Source organism: Epinephelus lanceolatus, chromosome 13 (assembly GCF_041903045.1).
Source record: "Epinephelus lanceolatus isolate andai-2023 chromosome 13, ASM4190304v1, whole genome shotgun sequence".
Taxonomy (NCBI): domain Eukaryota; kingdom Metazoa; phylum Chordata; class Actinopteri; order Perciformes; family Serranidae; genus Epinephelus; species Epinephelus lanceolatus.
In genome coordinates this window covers 12,375,762-12,392,500 of record NC_135746.1, presented here as the reverse complement: position 1 = coordinate 12,392,500, position 16,739 = coordinate 12,375,762, and the positions used below count along the sequence as shown (strand labels likewise).

The window sequence follows — 16,739 nt, the reverse complement described above, 5'->3', positions numbered from 1 at the left end:
TAAAGGTCCAGTCCCATGCCAGATGTCCTCAACTGGAAACACAAGACAATAGTCCTGATGGTGGCGCTACAGCAAGCCTCTAAATTTCAAAACTATATCTATCAATTCATAACAAATCAACCATATGTGCTACAGCTTTGGAACTTTCAATTTGAAATGTGCTTTTCCATGGCATGGATGGCTACTGTCTGGCACCCTGGTGCTTGGCTTAGTCAATTTGTGAAGCCACACATGAACTGTCACTTGCCAATTAGCTCAGTGAGATAGAAGACAGACCTCAGTCTCAGAAGTTGTGAGTTCAAGCTTCAGCTAAGGCAGAACAGACATTCTAATGTGAAAGTCCTATGTTCAGGCATCCTGCTATGTGGATTAGAGACTATTAAAGTTAAAATAATTATGTTTTGCGGAGAGACAAGTACTCTTTATCAACACTTTTCCCTGTTATCCCTTGTCTCTTTTCCCTGTTTATTTGGCTTAGCTTCACATTTTAAAAAATGTTTTCATCTTTGTCACCATGGATAATGTTTAGCTTTAAGCTAGATCAGGCCAGTCTGTTCATAATTGCTAGCAGTTAATGTTATTCTTACTTTCTTGTTCTTGAGTTTTTTCTTTCCTTTGTATATTATGAGTCTGATCACTTCAGCCACTCATCCACAATTTGAAGGGCATGCCATAATTATATGATGTAACTTCTATGTTGTGATATGCTTTGTTTTAGTGTGTGTGTGTGTGTGTGTGTGTGTGTGTGTGTGTGTGTATTACATTTTTCACATGGGCTTTTACATATACCACACATTCAGTGTTTTATGATGAAATAGATTATGACTTCTTAAGAAAGAGACCATTGAGCTGCTGGTTTAGTGCTGGGTCAGATATCAGTGTTTAACAATGTTATTGAAGCTACAGGGAACAGAATAACAAACATTTATGAAAAAGAAACATCAGTATGGGATTTAGAAAGAGTAATTTGGCTAGTCTCACCAATCCATTCTGAAAAGTAGCTTCTGTCTTAAAAACAGTTTTATCAATGAATTCCACCTAGGAGTTTGATGCTCTAAACCTGGCTTTTCCTCAGTTATGGGATGAGCACCTCTTTGTTAGGAAAAACTGTTCTTTTTGTATAAGGTAGTGCAATGGCAGATTAAAAGTCCCTGTCTTGAAAACATATACACTATAAGGGAAGGTCTCCAGTTGTCTAAAATATCCAATATGTCAATCTGGCATCCACAAACATCTCACTTTGTCTGACTAAAGGTCCAAAACCATGATAAAGCAAGATTTGAGGAGGATATCCTAATCATTGCAGCTGTAGAATTCCTATAATGAGCTAGAAGTTTTAAACATATATACTGCAGAGTTGTCTCTTGCCAATTAGCTCAGTGAGATGAAGCATTGTCTCTTATGCTTAGAATGCCACCTTTTTTTTTCATCTTCCTACACTCTGCTTGTTGCTCAGAATGGCCTAATTTTGCCTAAAATTGCCCGGCCCTGACCATTGCTGTACAGCAGCTATAAGTGTAATTTGGTTTTGATCTGTCCTACTGCCCAGTGACAGTATCAACCATCAGTCAGACCACTGATATTAAGTGGTTTGCCTTAAAAGTAAAAATCTAAAAGTGTATTGGTAAAGTGAAAACTCTGTATTGCAATTTCATGAATTATTTTAGTTTTTTTGCTTTCACATCACAAAATACAGCAAAGTAAAATGATATGTACACTGAGTCAATCACGTGCACACAAACACTCACATATACACATATTTAAAAGGGGAGGTAAGAATGGAGGTCTTATACTGTACAGAAACATCTGATGTTCTTGCAAAGATTAACATGATCACATTAATAAGGATTAATGGATCCAATAATAAGAAGAATTAGTTTAAAATGTATTTCAGGAATAAACAAAGATGATGACTTTGACTTTTTAACTAGAACATATTGGATAATGAAGATGGTTTAGACCAGGGGTGTCAAACTCATTTTTGTTCATGGGCCACATACAACCCAATGTATATAAGACCGATGAACCGCCTGAGATGTTTGAAGAAAATAAGTGCAATTTCAATAATAAGTTGAGTCGGCCTACTATTTATCCATACATTTCTGTTTTTTAGCAGCAGGGTTCCACCAATATTGTTTTAAGATAGATGTCTGATACAGATTCTTTGGTACTGAAGCTGTGGATTGACAATATTTTTGAGAACTATTTTCTGATCAAGGTGGAAAAGTATAATAAAGATGCATAGAGCATCAACAAACAAACATAGAACCAACAAGGACAAAAAGACAACCCCCCCACCTGCCAACCCAGGATAAAACAGAGACAGCTAGACCAGCGAAAGGAAATCCAATAGACCAGAACAAAAAAATAATAATAATTATAAGTGTAGCGTGTTTCATTACAATTTTCCAGCTTCCACATTTGCTACAAAAGTTGAAAATGGCTGTGAGGTGGCAAAGAAGTGTGCAGTTGATCCTTTAACCAACTGTTTAACTTGCTCCTAAAACCTTGCACCTCGTAGTCTCATCATCTAGTAGGTCAGATTGGACCCTTTGGCGGGCCTGTTCTGGCCCATGGGCCATATACATATATACTGGATGTTTTGCCCTCAGTTTTGGCTTCAGCAAGAGAAACGCATGTTCAATTGGATTCAGGTCAGATGATATGACTTGGCCATTGCAGAACATTCCACTTCTTTGCCTTAAAAATGTCTTTGGTTGCTTTTGCAGTATGCTTCAGGTCAATGTCCAACTGCACTGTGAAGCATCGGCCAATGAGTTTTGAAGCATTTAGTTGAATCTGAGCAGATAATGGTGCCCCAAACACTTCAGCTTTCATCTGAAGTGTTACTTGACACCCCTGGTAAAGTAGGGAAGAGCAGGACAATTGTTTTTTTTGTTTTGTTTTGTTTTTTTTTTTAGATTTTTTTGGGGCTTTTTAGCCTTTAATGGATAGGACAGATGAGAGAAAGAACTTAGCGGAAGTTACCTATTGTATTGTGTTTGAGTAAAATATACTGAGTTCAAATAATTGAAATCGAGTTACAATCACAAACCAAGTCTTTTTTTTTTGCTTTGAATGCATACAGTGCCTGACATCTAAAATAATTTGAACCATTTTCAAAAACAAATTAACATTAAATAAAATCATAAGTAGCCTAACATTATTAGATACTACAGCAGTAATTTTGCTTTGAGGTGTGCTTTTATTTTGAAGATAGCAAAGAACTTGGCAAAAGTATCTTTTACTCAATTCAAATGCGTAAAACTACAATTAATAGATTGAAACATTTACAAAAAGAAGATATCACACCAGTAATATTATTTGAGGTGTGTGATACAGTGGGTAAGACTAATATGACTTAATTTTCACTGGTACAACGGCATCACTGACTTCTTGCATCAACTTTAATATTATTTTATATTAATTTTATTATATACATATATATATATATATATATATATATATATATATATATATATATATATATATATATATATATATATATATATATAATCAGTTATTTTAAGTAGTCTGAGTTATGAAGAACAATGTCACAAGTATGTTGAAGATCATTGGGAACAGAACTGTCAAGGGCTTTTATTTTGAAAGTCATACCCGGAAACAGAATGTGTAACAGTGTGTGTCTTGATTGTGGAGACGCCCATTTCCAGTCCTCACACCCTCCCCGGCTGTGTACTCGGTCCCTCCTCTTCAGTCTCCAGCTGGATGTCGGATCAGCTCCGCCGCGTCTCTACCGCAACAGGTAAAGACCAGAAATCATTTTAATCCTCATCAGGACGGGATGAAATGAAACACACACACCGGATACTGTCGCTGCTGACCTTGTTTGATATATTCTCACCTGTTCTCTGAAGGTAAGTGTTTATTAAAGCCAGCATGTAACAGGCGAGGCTGTGTGGCGTGTTGTCAGTGTGATCTCTAAATGCTGCTGCAGATTTTATTTGTCCAGCCTTTAGAATATATGAATTGCTGACACCTGTCACTGAACATGAGTGACAGCCTTTTGTTTGAGATGAAGATCAGCCCATAAGGTTGAGGAAGATGTCTTTGAGGCGTTACATTTATATGTGGATAATGCATTTCAGAATAGTCCAGTCACATGTAAGGATACAATCTGATTTAAATTACCTAAAAAAGGGCTGCCTACTGCCTCTGTGGTGTTAGGACTGTCAGTGACAGTGTCAAGTGAATGCATAATGTGATTAATGGTGTATTTATTATGTATTTTAGTATATAATCTGACAAAAGTACAGGCAAAAATAATGGTTTATGCCAGATAATATAACTCCAGAGGTTGCTCACATCTTTTCCTCTGAGACAATGTGTTCGCTGCTCCCTAAAAATCCATCTAACTACTAATATGTCCATCTTGATCTTGCGAAAATCACCAGGATATTTGTGGAGCTCCCACACCGGAGTGAGTGTGTGTGTTTTTAAAATGGACTGATGTTATCAGTTGTTTATGTTTTCTATCATCAGTGCAGTTTTCCATTCTTTCATGAGGCGACTGGGGGCAAGTTTATCAGTTTATCCAATGCTGCTGTTCATTCACTGCAGTATAGACTAATTATAGAGATTGCTCAGAGTGTGTGTGTGTGTGTGTGTGTGTGTGTGCGCTTGTTTGTGTGTGTTCTGCTGCTCTCAGTGAAAACAGAAAGAGGAGGCTTTCTTTGCTGAAGAGGCAAAGTCCATTTAAGCTGCGCTTCCCAATGACATCTGGACTCATCCCAGGAGGGACTGTTACGATCCACCTGCCAAGAAACAAAACATTGCGTAACACCCACACCATTAGGTACACCTTGCTACTACCAGGTTGGACCCTTTTTGCCTTCAGAGCTGCCTTAATTCTTGGTGGCATAGATTCAACAAGATGCTGGAAACATTCCTCAGAGATTTTGGTCCATATTGACATGATGACATCACACAGTTGCTGCAGATTTGTCGGCGGCACATCCATGATGAGAATCTCCACATCCATCGTTCCACCACATCCCAAAGGTGCTCTATTGGACTGAGATCTGGTGACTGTGGAGGCCATTGGAGCACAGTGAACTCATTGTCATGTTCAAGAAACCAGTTTGAGATGATTTGAGCTTTGTGACATGGTGCGTTATCCTGCTGGAAGTAGCCATCAGAAGATGATACACTGTGGTCATAAAGGGATGGACACGGTCAGCAACAATACTCAGGTAGGCTGTGGTGTTTAAACCATGCTCAGGTGGTACTAAGGGGCCCAAAGTGTGCCAAGAAAATCTCCCCCACACCATTACACCACCACCACCAGCCTGAACCTGAACCGCTTTCATGTTGTTTACACCAAATTCTGATCCTACCATCTGAATGTGGCAGCAGAAATCCAGACTCATCAGACCAGGCAACGTTTTTCCAATCTTCTATTGTCCAGTTTTGGTGAGCCTGTGTGAACTGTAGCCTCAGTTTCCTGTTGTTACCTGACAGGAGTGGCAACTGGTGTGGTCTTCTGCTGCTGTAGCCCATCTGCTTCAAGGTTGGACGTGTTGTTGCTTCAGAGATGGTCTTCTGCAGACCTTGGTTGTAACCAGTGGTTATTTGAGTTACTGTTGCCTTTCTATCATCTTGAACCAGTCTGGCCATTCTCCTCTGACCTCTGGCATCAACAAGGCATTTTCACCCAGAGAACTGCAGCTCACTGGATATTTTCTCTTTTTCAGACCATCCTCTGTAAACCCTAGAGATGGTTGTGCCAGCAACAATCATGCCACGTTCAAGTCACTTAAATCACCTTTCTTCCTCATTCTGATGCTCAGTTTGAACGTCAGCAGGTCGTCTTGACCATGTCTGCATGTCTAAATGCATTGAGTTACTGCCACATGATTGGTTGATTAGCTTTTTGCGTTAATCAACAGCTGAACAAGTGTACCTAATAAACTGGTGGGTAAGTGTACATTCATTGTTGTGTTGAAAGTGGGCGCCTATGGGTCCAATTTCATGTGACAGTCACAGTAGCGTGGCTGCTTTTTTGAAGGCAATTTGGCATTGAGTAGAAGTCCGGTACCAAAGGTAAGAAGCTGAGGTGGGACGTGCTGCTGTGTTTGAAGTGTAAAGAAAGTGAAAGAGGCTTTGGTGAATCATTGCTCGAGCTGACCCACAAATGTATCAAAGGGATAAATATAACAGGGATTCTTCCAGTTTAAGCAGTTTTCACCTGCAGCACAGCAGAGGAAGGTGTGTGTGTGTGTGTGTGTGTGTGTATATGTATTGATGCCTTTGTGTATGTCTGTGCTCTTGTGAATAGGCAGAAAATACAAGCACATACACACACACATGCACACAGGCTTCTTTCTTCCTCCAGCTCAGCAAAGCTTCCTGGGCTGTGTCTGCTAGAACAGGGTCCCCCTCTGTTTGAGGAGTGTGTGTCAAACACACTCGCGCACACAGGCCCGCACATTGATATGCACATCCGAGCGGTTCGGTGCGGCACACACAGGTGTCAATCAGCATGCAGGGCAGAGTCAAAGGTTCTTTGATTCATTTTTTCCCTGGGTGCAGTGGGTCAGCAAACCACTGGCCCTTAAAGCGACTCACAATGTTCCCCAAATCAAAAACTTTTAAAGTGCTACATGGAGCGTTTTTAAACATCAGTACACCATCAAGGCTGCAGAGAGAGGGACGTCTGAGCTGTTTGGCTTTGGCACTGCAACACAGACCCGCATGAGGAATACACTGGCCTGTCTGTAGCCTGTGTAAGCACCGTGAATGCATGAAACCATGAGTGTGAAAGTTTTGACCTTGGAATAGTGTGTTGACAAAATAATCTGAATCCAGTGTTTGTTTTGTAATTTTACACAAAGATAGTCCAGTTGCCATCAGTTGCATGACCAGATTAACCTGTTAGGCCCTTGGGCAAAAAAACATTATGTCCACCCCTATTGGCGGCCCACCCTCAATGCATTGTGTGTACCCTGTCACCTTTAAATTGTCAGTGTACACAGCAGAGTACTCACTGTACTCCTGTAATTGCCTTGCTGCAGCCTTTTTGAATAATAAAGATCTTAAAACCAGAGTTTGACACATGGCCTCTGAAGCTGCTCTGCAAGATGAGCTAACCAACCATTCGCTATACAGTGATCCCGGGACCTATGGGGCCCCCGAAGTCTTTTGTCCAATAGTTAAAGGATAGCTTTGGCAGCTCTGGACCCTATTACCCTGTGTAAATTGGTCACAGAAACTGATGTGAACAACTGTTTTTGAAATTGGTCCAGATTTGAACAAGCGGGCAGCAGCTGGCAGCTGCAATGGAAGCACAAGGGGCAATTGACCCTTCACTAAGCCCCGCCCCTTTGCGATGGTCCCACAAGCTGTCAGAGTAAGCATGGAGCCCACACTGTGACTAACTGCACTCCCTGAAGAAATGTCATGTTTTTGGAGAAATGAAAGAGTGATTCCAGAAAGAAGCAGACAGAGGGGTCTACAGTCTGTGTTTGAAGGATATATCCAGGATGTCAAACTGACTCAGCAGCAACAACAGGTTAAAAAGACAAAGATAGTTAGAAGCTAAAGCTGAACTATAGGCTACAGATCACAGTGTGAAAGTGAACCACCACATCACTGCTGATCGCCACACAAGACAATGAATATAAAGGGAAACTTTGCTGATATTGAACCAGCTGTGTGGCATCACAGTGTGTGTAGATGAACTGGGTTCCCTGCTTCCCTTCACTGGTTCCTGTACAGCAGGGTCGGTCTTTGTTTCACTGTTATAATCATTACAAAGCAAAAGCAGCATGTGTATACATTCAGTAGGCTATATCTTCAGTAGCTAGCTAGCTAACCCTACACTTTTCAGGGTTTGATTTTGGTTTTGGAACAGGGAAGAAACGTATATCTTTTTCCAACCTCTCCAGGTAACGAGTATCATTAATACACGACGTGCCCCAGGTACAACATTTAGCTCCAAATCCACAAAACCAGCCAATGATTGCATTAGATTCAATGGAGCACAGCTGTGTTGTTGTCAGACCCTGGTCTGGACTGGTCCGATGCTACATTATGATTGGCCAGTGTGCGTTCAGGGGTGGGACTCAGTGAAGGGGCACTTGAACACCGTCACTGTACGTCCATTAAAAGTGGTTATTTATGCCACAGGGGCTCAGATTGTTATTGTAAGTGGCTGAATTGTTTCTTTCCCTGGAACTTCTGTCATTTGGTTGAAAGCTCCAGAGGAAGCTTGCCAGTGGACCCTGAGTCAGGACTGTTTTGTAAACGAAAGCATGGTTGAGATGACTTGTATTCTTAAAACTGTTTTGGGAACTCCTTCAAGAGCTGCATACCTTGGAGGGCTTTTTTTCTGTTTGCATTTACATCGTCAATAGAAACGCTGAAGTGACGTACTGTAAGCCGGCTAGTGGTTGGTACAGCAAAGTTACTTTAACTTTGATGTTTGAGTGTATGTCCATTGTCACATGTATGCTCAGTAAAGCCTGGACTTCATGGTCTGTCCCTAGGTCTGCATTTCCTTCTATTTTTCTCATGTTACGAGCTGTTGTTTGTGTTTTGTGTAGTCTTGTTTACATAACTAACAGGTTTTTAAAAATGGTGGTTGCTGATGACACACTGGCCTTGTTGGAAAAAATCAATGTGCACTTACAACATCTGGACCAATCGCTCTGCATTTAACTTAAGATTACCTACCCTGAAATAAGAGCTAAAAAGTTCCGCAAAAAGTCTCCGTTCTTGTGGTGTTGACACAACAAATAGGGGTGTCCTTAGGCCAAAAACACAGCAAGCAGCAGCAAAGTGCGGCTTGCGGCAGTAATTAAACTGTCTGCGACCAGGAGGTGTGTTCATGTGTTTTAGGCGGGAGGACAGTGTTTGTAACTTATGTTCTTATGTCAACGTGTCACAGGAGTAATATGACTCTGTTTACTGATTGGCTGTGAGTATTCTCTGGCTGCAATTCGCCATGGCAGCTCTGTCGCACTTTGCTGCTTCGTGGTGTTTTCAGTGTTTGAACTAGGTTCTCAAAACTATGAAAAAGTGTCTCTGGTCTGAAAATGCCTTCAGTTACACTTTTAAAATCACATATAGAATAATTAAAACATATTCCAGAAATACTGTTGCTGTATATCCTCCCACTTGTTCTACCACACACCTTCAGAAACACGTAGTTGTCAATAGACACTATTTAAATAGCAAGGGCCAAGTTAGGGGAGCACGGCGAACCTTCTAACATGAGGTAAATTATTACACTGACTTCTTATGTGGTCACACAGGGTTGATACTTTCGAGCTTCCGGCCAGTTGATCACAATACCACCAAACATAATTTGACGTGTTTCAGCTGAGTTCAGTGACAAAGAGCGTTTTCAGCTGACATAAATAAATTTCTTTGTCATACTTGTTTTTCGATTACTGAGCTGTTTATGTGAGTCACCGAATCCAACCATATATCATCTTAACAACTGTCTTGTTGCCTAAAACATAGCACCATTTTGAACTATGTAACCAACTCCCAGCAAGTGTAGCTAGGCTAGTTGTAACGGGGTGTTACAGCTGAGCCACCTATAGCACATTTCCTCAATTTTTTGCGCTGTTCAGTTTGAACTAACGTCCTGAATAAATTAACATATTTTTACTTTGTCAGGTATCTTATTGACACAGTTTCACAGCCTTGTCAGTATTCATATTCAATACTCATATTTCGACATGCAGATCTGGGTTACCCAATCTATGTACATCTATCGGTCCAACCACTGAATATCGATGATAGGCTAACAGATGGATGGATACCTGCATGGATACCTATCCTTCCCTTGATGAAAATGGAAAGATAGGTATCTACATACATCTGTCCATCAGTCTATCATGGGTGAAAAGAAAAAATATATATAATATCAACATACTATACACCGATCAGCCAAAACATTAAAACCATTGGTGGGTGAAATGAATAACATTGATCATCTTCTGCCATGCCACACCACAAAAACTGCTCAGGAATGACCCCAGGAATGGGACAAAGAGCTCAATGCATTAACTTGGCCTTCAAATACCCTAGATCCCAATCTGATTGAACATTTAAGGGACGTGCTGGTACCCCAGAGGTACCCCCAGTCTGTGGTGGGTCCTCCTTGGATTGGACTTGGCTCTGACCTGTCAAGGCATGGACACAGGACCTCTGGAGGATGTCCTATAGTGTCTGGCACCAGCGCATTGGCTTCAAGTCTTTCAGGTCCTGTGGGTTGTAACGTGGGGTGACAGCACGTCCCACAGATGTTTGATCAGACTGGGATCTGGGGAATTTGGACACCAGGTCAATGCCTTGAGGTCTCTGTCATGTTCCTTGGGCCACTCCTGAGCCGTTTTTGTGGTGTGGCATGGTGCAGGTACATCAGGCGGAATCCATATGAATGCCAGGACCCAAGGTTTCCCAACAGAACATTGCATTGTAACAAGATGATCAATGCTAGTCACATCACCTGTCAGTGGTTTTAATGTTTTGGCTAATGTGTGTATATTTGTCTATGTGTTGATCTTTCCATTCATGAAGCATCGTGGTTAGATGAAGTTTGTACAGATGTTTGGATATCTATCGTAGATGGATCCATAAACAGTATCAGCCTATAGTATATAGATATGGTATATATCTCAAACAGTTTTAATAACATTCAGCCCAAACTCCCCTCCATTACTCAGGTAAGTCTGTTTTTCCAGTTATGATCAAACCTTTTAGTTTTGTGCAAGTTTGCCAGGAGCTGGCATGATTTGAATCAGCATTTGAATCTGCACTGTGAGCTTCCCTGTGGCATAACTGCCTTTCAATTTCTCTTTGGAACATAACATCAGTAGCACAGACTGAGCTTTCAGGTAAATCAAATTAACAATGCATTCATCTCAGGAGTGCACGATGAATTTCAAGCACTCCATGGACATTAAGAAATGACACGCAAATTTAGTGAAGGTGCTGTGGGTGTTACTGTAGAGGGTGTTGATTCTGTTATCCAGGATGTGTCCTATTTGAACAGAGGAGGCTCTCCGTAGCCAATAGGAGATACTATCTTGCATTTTAAACCACACACACACACCTCAGGGCACAAAAGTGTATGAGGGCGGATGAGATTCTGCTAAGTACCTTCATACAAAGTGTTTACATAAGGGAGTGTAAGGTGCACACATACAGTATTTACACTCACACGTAGACCTGCGTCGCTCAGGGTGCTATTAGGAGAATGTTTTTGTGTTATTTAGTTTGATAAAGTAATAGTTGACCCAATAATGAATACTGTGGCATTATCTACTTGGCCTTGTGTCAGCTGAAACACTGAAGCTTTAATATTATTTAGCACACAGTGAGTTACTAACACAGCTTCATTTTAGCCCTTTATTTCTTCATGGGATTCAATTTTTGTGGATGGGAAGTCTGTCTGTCTCAGGATGATGACATTATTGTATAAACTGGTTGTGCTAGCTTAAAGGGGCAGTCCATCCCAAAATCATAAACACATATTTTTCCTCTTACCTGTAGTGCTGTTTATCAATCTCAGTTGTTTTGGTGTGAGTTGCAGAGTGTTGGAGATATCAGCTGTAGAGATGTCTGCCTTCTCTCCAATATAATGGGACTAGATGGCACTCAGCTCATGGTGCTCAAAGAATCAAAAAATACATTTAAGAAACTCAACAGCAATGTCTCTTTCCAGAAATCATGACACAGTTGCTTAAGATAATCCACAGACCTTGTTGATAGCAGTTTCATGTAGGAACTATTTTCTGCCAATTGTATCATTGCGCAGAAGGAAGTGTGCATCTACTCATGGGTAAGAGGCACGTGCTTATAACAGCATGCAGTGTAGACATCAATGGCGTCCTCCTTGACTGAGCATGGATGTATAACGAGACCAGGATACAGCGTTGGAGGTGGGGCCATGTTTATTTCTATGAGAGTTGCTCAGTGCCGCGTGAAACCAAAATAGTTCAAATGCTGCAGATAAAATTACACGGATGGTCGGCACTGTTTTGGCACTGTGTGGCCCATAGAGCAGGCACACTAGAGACTTTTCCTAGCCGAGTTGGCTACTTCCAGTTTAGCACTCTGTAAACTTGAATGTGGATGAAATGATTCAGTTATGGGCTCTTCTATACTTTCCAAATGTTATCGGAACCAATGGATTAAATCCCCATAGTGAAATGAGTCATCTTGTGGCGGTTGTGACGCTCCATAAATGTATCCAGTGTTTTCCAGACATCTCTTTTGCCATGCAAGTCAATGGAAAAAAAGGCTTTTAGGGCCGCAGGGCATCACGTGATGGACCCGGCAGTTGTAATTCCATTGTTTGGCCACTACGAAAATTGTCTTCAAAGCCCGGCACACTTCCTGATGGCCTGTTCTAGGTGAGTCAGCAGTAGATGCACGCTTCCTTCTGACCAGCAATTTGGTTTGCAGGTGTAGTTTAGCAGAAAGAAAATAGTTTGTGGACTTTCCGCATCCAGAGACGACGTGGAAGGTACCCTGTGTTGGTTGTTGACGTCCTGGAATGCTGTGTCAAGTTCTGCCTGTTGCATGCATTGTCGTCTTTCAAAATACATTTCTGATCTCACAGGAACTTTAATGTTGACATACAGTCTCTTGCAAAATAAATGCACTATGTCCTACATTTTCCTTCAACAACAAACATGCGTGGTTAGGTTTAGGAAAAAAGAACAGGGTTTGGCTTTAGAATCTAACAGGACGCGAACACCGCTCTCTCGGGTCAAAGTCAGTGTTTGTTGGACCCATCCACCAACCCTCCCGCCTGCCCCAGTCAGACTTACGCCACCTTAACTTTCGGCCTTGTCTCACCACATTTCCCCCTGATGCCGCTAGGCCCAGTTAAACTATAACGGCAACTGGCCGCGTATCATGCCCAATTGCCGGATTTCAATCACTTAGGAGTGAGACCAGGCTCACTTGCACATGGTTGGATTTAGGCAACAAAAGCACATGGTTAGGCCCAGAAAAAAAATGATAGGGTTCGGCTTTTTATTGATACAGAAAGCAAACACCGGCCTCCAGGGTGAAAGTCGATGATTGTTTGACCCATCCACCACCTCTCCCAACCACCCTGCTTGGATTTTCTGCCCTCTTAACTTATGTTGTTGTCCGGCTGCAATTACCCCTATGCAGTTGGGCGTACTTCAGTCCTAGAAACCTAGAAATGCCCTTACGTACATATGCAGGGCTGCTGACTGGCCCGTGGCATCCTGTCATTTTGCTAAAGTGCGCCCCGGGCAAAGCCAGCGGAGTATCCCTGCTTTAAAATCTCTGTTCATGATGCAGTAACAAATGAAGATGGCTGCTCATAGAGTTAAGTGTTACTTTAATTTGATTAGCAAGATTTTCTTTGAGGAACTGCCTCCTTTGTATTGTCCGAACATTTGTGTTTATATTTTCCTCGATGGATTTATGAGTTTTGGATCCACAGTGCAACCATTGTTTACTTGTGTGTGTGTGTTTGTTGGTCACGTTGTGTGTGAACGTGCACTCTTATAGTCGTGCATATATTCAAGTGTATGCAGAGGTATACACCACAGTGAGCGGTTCATTGCTCTTAAGTAATTGGCAGTGTCGGCATGTGCAGAGAATGATTTATAGGCTACTACAACAGCCACACTCCCCCCCTCCAGGAATTCAGAGGAAAAGAGGGAAGCCAGTGGCGGAGCAACAGTGTAACAAGAGCAGAAGGGAGAGGAAGGGATGAGAGAAATTGAGTGGGAGTCATATAAGAGGGTATGCATGTTAAAGTGAGGGCTGAATAAGAAGCAGGGGAGCTGAAATGGAAAAGATAGAGTGGAGAGCAATGGGAGGTAAAAAGTGTGAAGAAATGATTTGGTGAAAGCCGAGAGGAGATTGCTTCGACCTGACAGGAATCATAGCCTAGCAGAAACCTGGCTTGTTAGCTATAGGCTTGTAGATAGATGGATGAAACAAGAGGAAATAAAGGGGTTGTTCTGAGTGGAGGGACTAATACAATCTGAGGAACGAGATTGAAAGAGTTGCAGGAATAGTGGAATGAGAAATTGCAAGGATGGGAAACTTGGCTTGGAGTGAAGAAGGAGGAAAACCACCTCTATAAAGAAGTGTTCATTTTCAATTTGAAGGTGTAGCAAGCACAGATGATGGAGAATATGGGAAGCGTATAGTCGGAGCAGCTGGACTGAGAAATGATTCAGCAACAACAGCAAAGCCAGAGAAGAGAATAAATAGCAAGAGAAAATGGAGAGGACAGGAAACAATAGACGTGCAACTCCACCTGCAGAGGGTTTTTAACGTGTCAGACTTTGCAGCAGTGTTGAAAAAATGATAGACTATACACACCTTTTTTCAATTTAAGAGTGTACCTGCATGAGCTCATCTGTCCCCTCTACCTCCTGGGACTCTGCCAGAGATCCCACAGAGTCTCATCAGGTGGGCCAGGCTGCCTGCCCACTGGCAGCAGTGGATACAGGCTGCACTCAGTGCATTCATCCAGGGCTTTAGTTTGTGTGTGGCGTGTGTGTGTGTGTTTGTGTGTGTGTGTGCACAGATACATATGGGCATACAGCATAATATGCTGTATGCCCAGGGACATTTCTGATTACGCTGAATAATAAAATATATTTATATAAATATATTTTATTATTCAGCGTAATCAGAAATGTCCCTGATGACAAGCTCTTTCCATAGCACAAAATTCTTTACCTCTATTAGGACAAATATTCAAATATCCAATAAGACAAATATTTACATTTATGATAAGAAAATATGTGTATTCCTAATAGGGAAAATACATACATTTTTAATCAGTTAAATATTTATAATACTAAAAGGGAAATATTTATATTATATTTATTAATATTTTGTCATATTTGTATATTAATACTTACATTGCTAATAGGGAAATGTTTATATTTCTAATTGAAAAAAATCTTCTATTCTAATAATACTTATTTGTTTCCCCAAACAAGAAAAAAGAATACATTCTGTAATAGAACAAATATTTATATTCCTAGTAGGGCAAATATATACATTCCCAAATAAGGTAAATATTTATAGAACTAAAGGTAAATATTTATATTCCCAATGGGAAAAAAATCCTAATAACACAAATAATCTAATAAGTTTAGTATTTATACTACTAATGGGAAATATTTGTATTCCTAATTTGAAAAAAAAGAATTTGTAATAATACCTTTTTTTTGTATTCATAATAAGACAAATATTTATATCTGTAATAAAACAATATGCAACAAGCTAAATATTTGTACTACTTAAGGGGAAAATATTTATATTACTAACAGGGAAATGTTTATATTTCTAACTGAAAAAAAATCTCATATTCCTAATAATGCTTATTTGTTTCCCAAAATAAAGCAAAAATTTAAATTTGTAATATATATGAATATTTATATTTGTAATATGGCAAATGTTAATATTTATAATATTAAGGTAAAATATTTATATTTATAATTAGAAAAAAATACTTATATTCCTAATAATACATATTTGTATTCCTAATAAGACAAATATTTATATTTGTAATAAAACAAATATTTGTAAAGAATTGTATTCATAATAGGGCAAATACATACATTCCTAATAAGGTGAATATTCATACTACTAAAAGGGAAAATATTTATATTTATAATTAAAAAATATATACTTATATTCCTAATACATATTTTTATTCCTAATAAGAAAATAACTTATATTTGTAATTTAAAAAAAAAATACTTGTATTTCTAATCGGGCAACTGTATACATCCATGTTTTTAAAAGGAAAATATTTAAGGTCATAAATTGAAAAAATAATAATACATATTTGTATTTCTAACAAAACAAATATATATATTTATATTAAAACAAATATTTGTACGCCTACTTGGGCAAATACATACATTTTTAGCGAGTTAAATATTAGGTACATTTCTGTATAATCCTAAACAAACAAGGGCCGCTATTATTAATAATACAAATTAATATTCCTAATAAGAAATATTTATATCCCTGCTTAAAAATACCAATGAGAAATATTAATATTTCCAATAAGACATTTTTTATATTCCTAAGCGGATAAAATCTTTTATTTTTTACGAGACAAATATTTATATTTTAAAGAAAACAATTAATTTTATTCATGTATTTATTTATTTATTTTGTTTCGATAAAACAAATATTTAAATGCCTGTCAAGACAAATATGTATATTAAGATAGATATTTATTATAGGGATGACCTCTAGCTCACCTGGTGGAGTGTGCGACCTTTGCAGCGGCCCTTTGCTGAGTGTCATCCCCCCCGTCTCTGTCACTCTCAAGCTGTCCTATAATAAAGACAAAAGGCCCAAAATATAATCAAATATAAAAATAATTACATTTTTATACTCCAAATAAAAGCCACAGCCGATAGTTTAATGGTACTTGCACAGAAAGCCACATGACGGACACGTTAACAATGAAGAAATACAGTTACAGTCAGATTTATAGGAAGCTGCTGGCTTAAGCCGCCATCAGTGATCCGAGAGCAGACAATGATAAATGCTCCCTTCCTCTCAGACCACCATCATTCCTCCCTCCTCCGTCTCCGTCTCAACTGTCTGTCCTCCTCATGCCTGCATCTCCCTGGTGGCATTGTCTGTATCTCTGCTCTTCCTTCTTATTCCCTCCTCATCCTCCCCTCTCTCTCTCTCCCTCTCTGTCATTTTATCTCCCTGCTGTCTCTTTATTT

At 39.8% G+C, this 16,739-nt stretch overlaps 1 protein-coding gene across 5 annotated transcripts in view; it reads left to right on the top strand.

The window, feature by feature from the left end:
- The first annotated feature begins 3,680 nt into the window (after window positions 1-3,680).
- The window catches only part of itsn2a (intersectin 2a), a 78,950-nt gene continuing 65,891 nt past the window's right edge, over window positions 3,681-16,739 (top strand). For 4 of the 5 annotated variants that reach the window (XM_033649223.2, XM_033649222.2, XM_033649220.2 and 1 more), the window contains exon 1: window positions 3,717-3,878. The gene's annotated coding sequence lies outside the window, so the exon portion shown is untranslated. Of the gene's footprint in view, window positions 3,879-16,739 lie in introns of all 5 variants that reach the window. The other variant, XM_078173749.1, reaches the window with a different exon arrangement.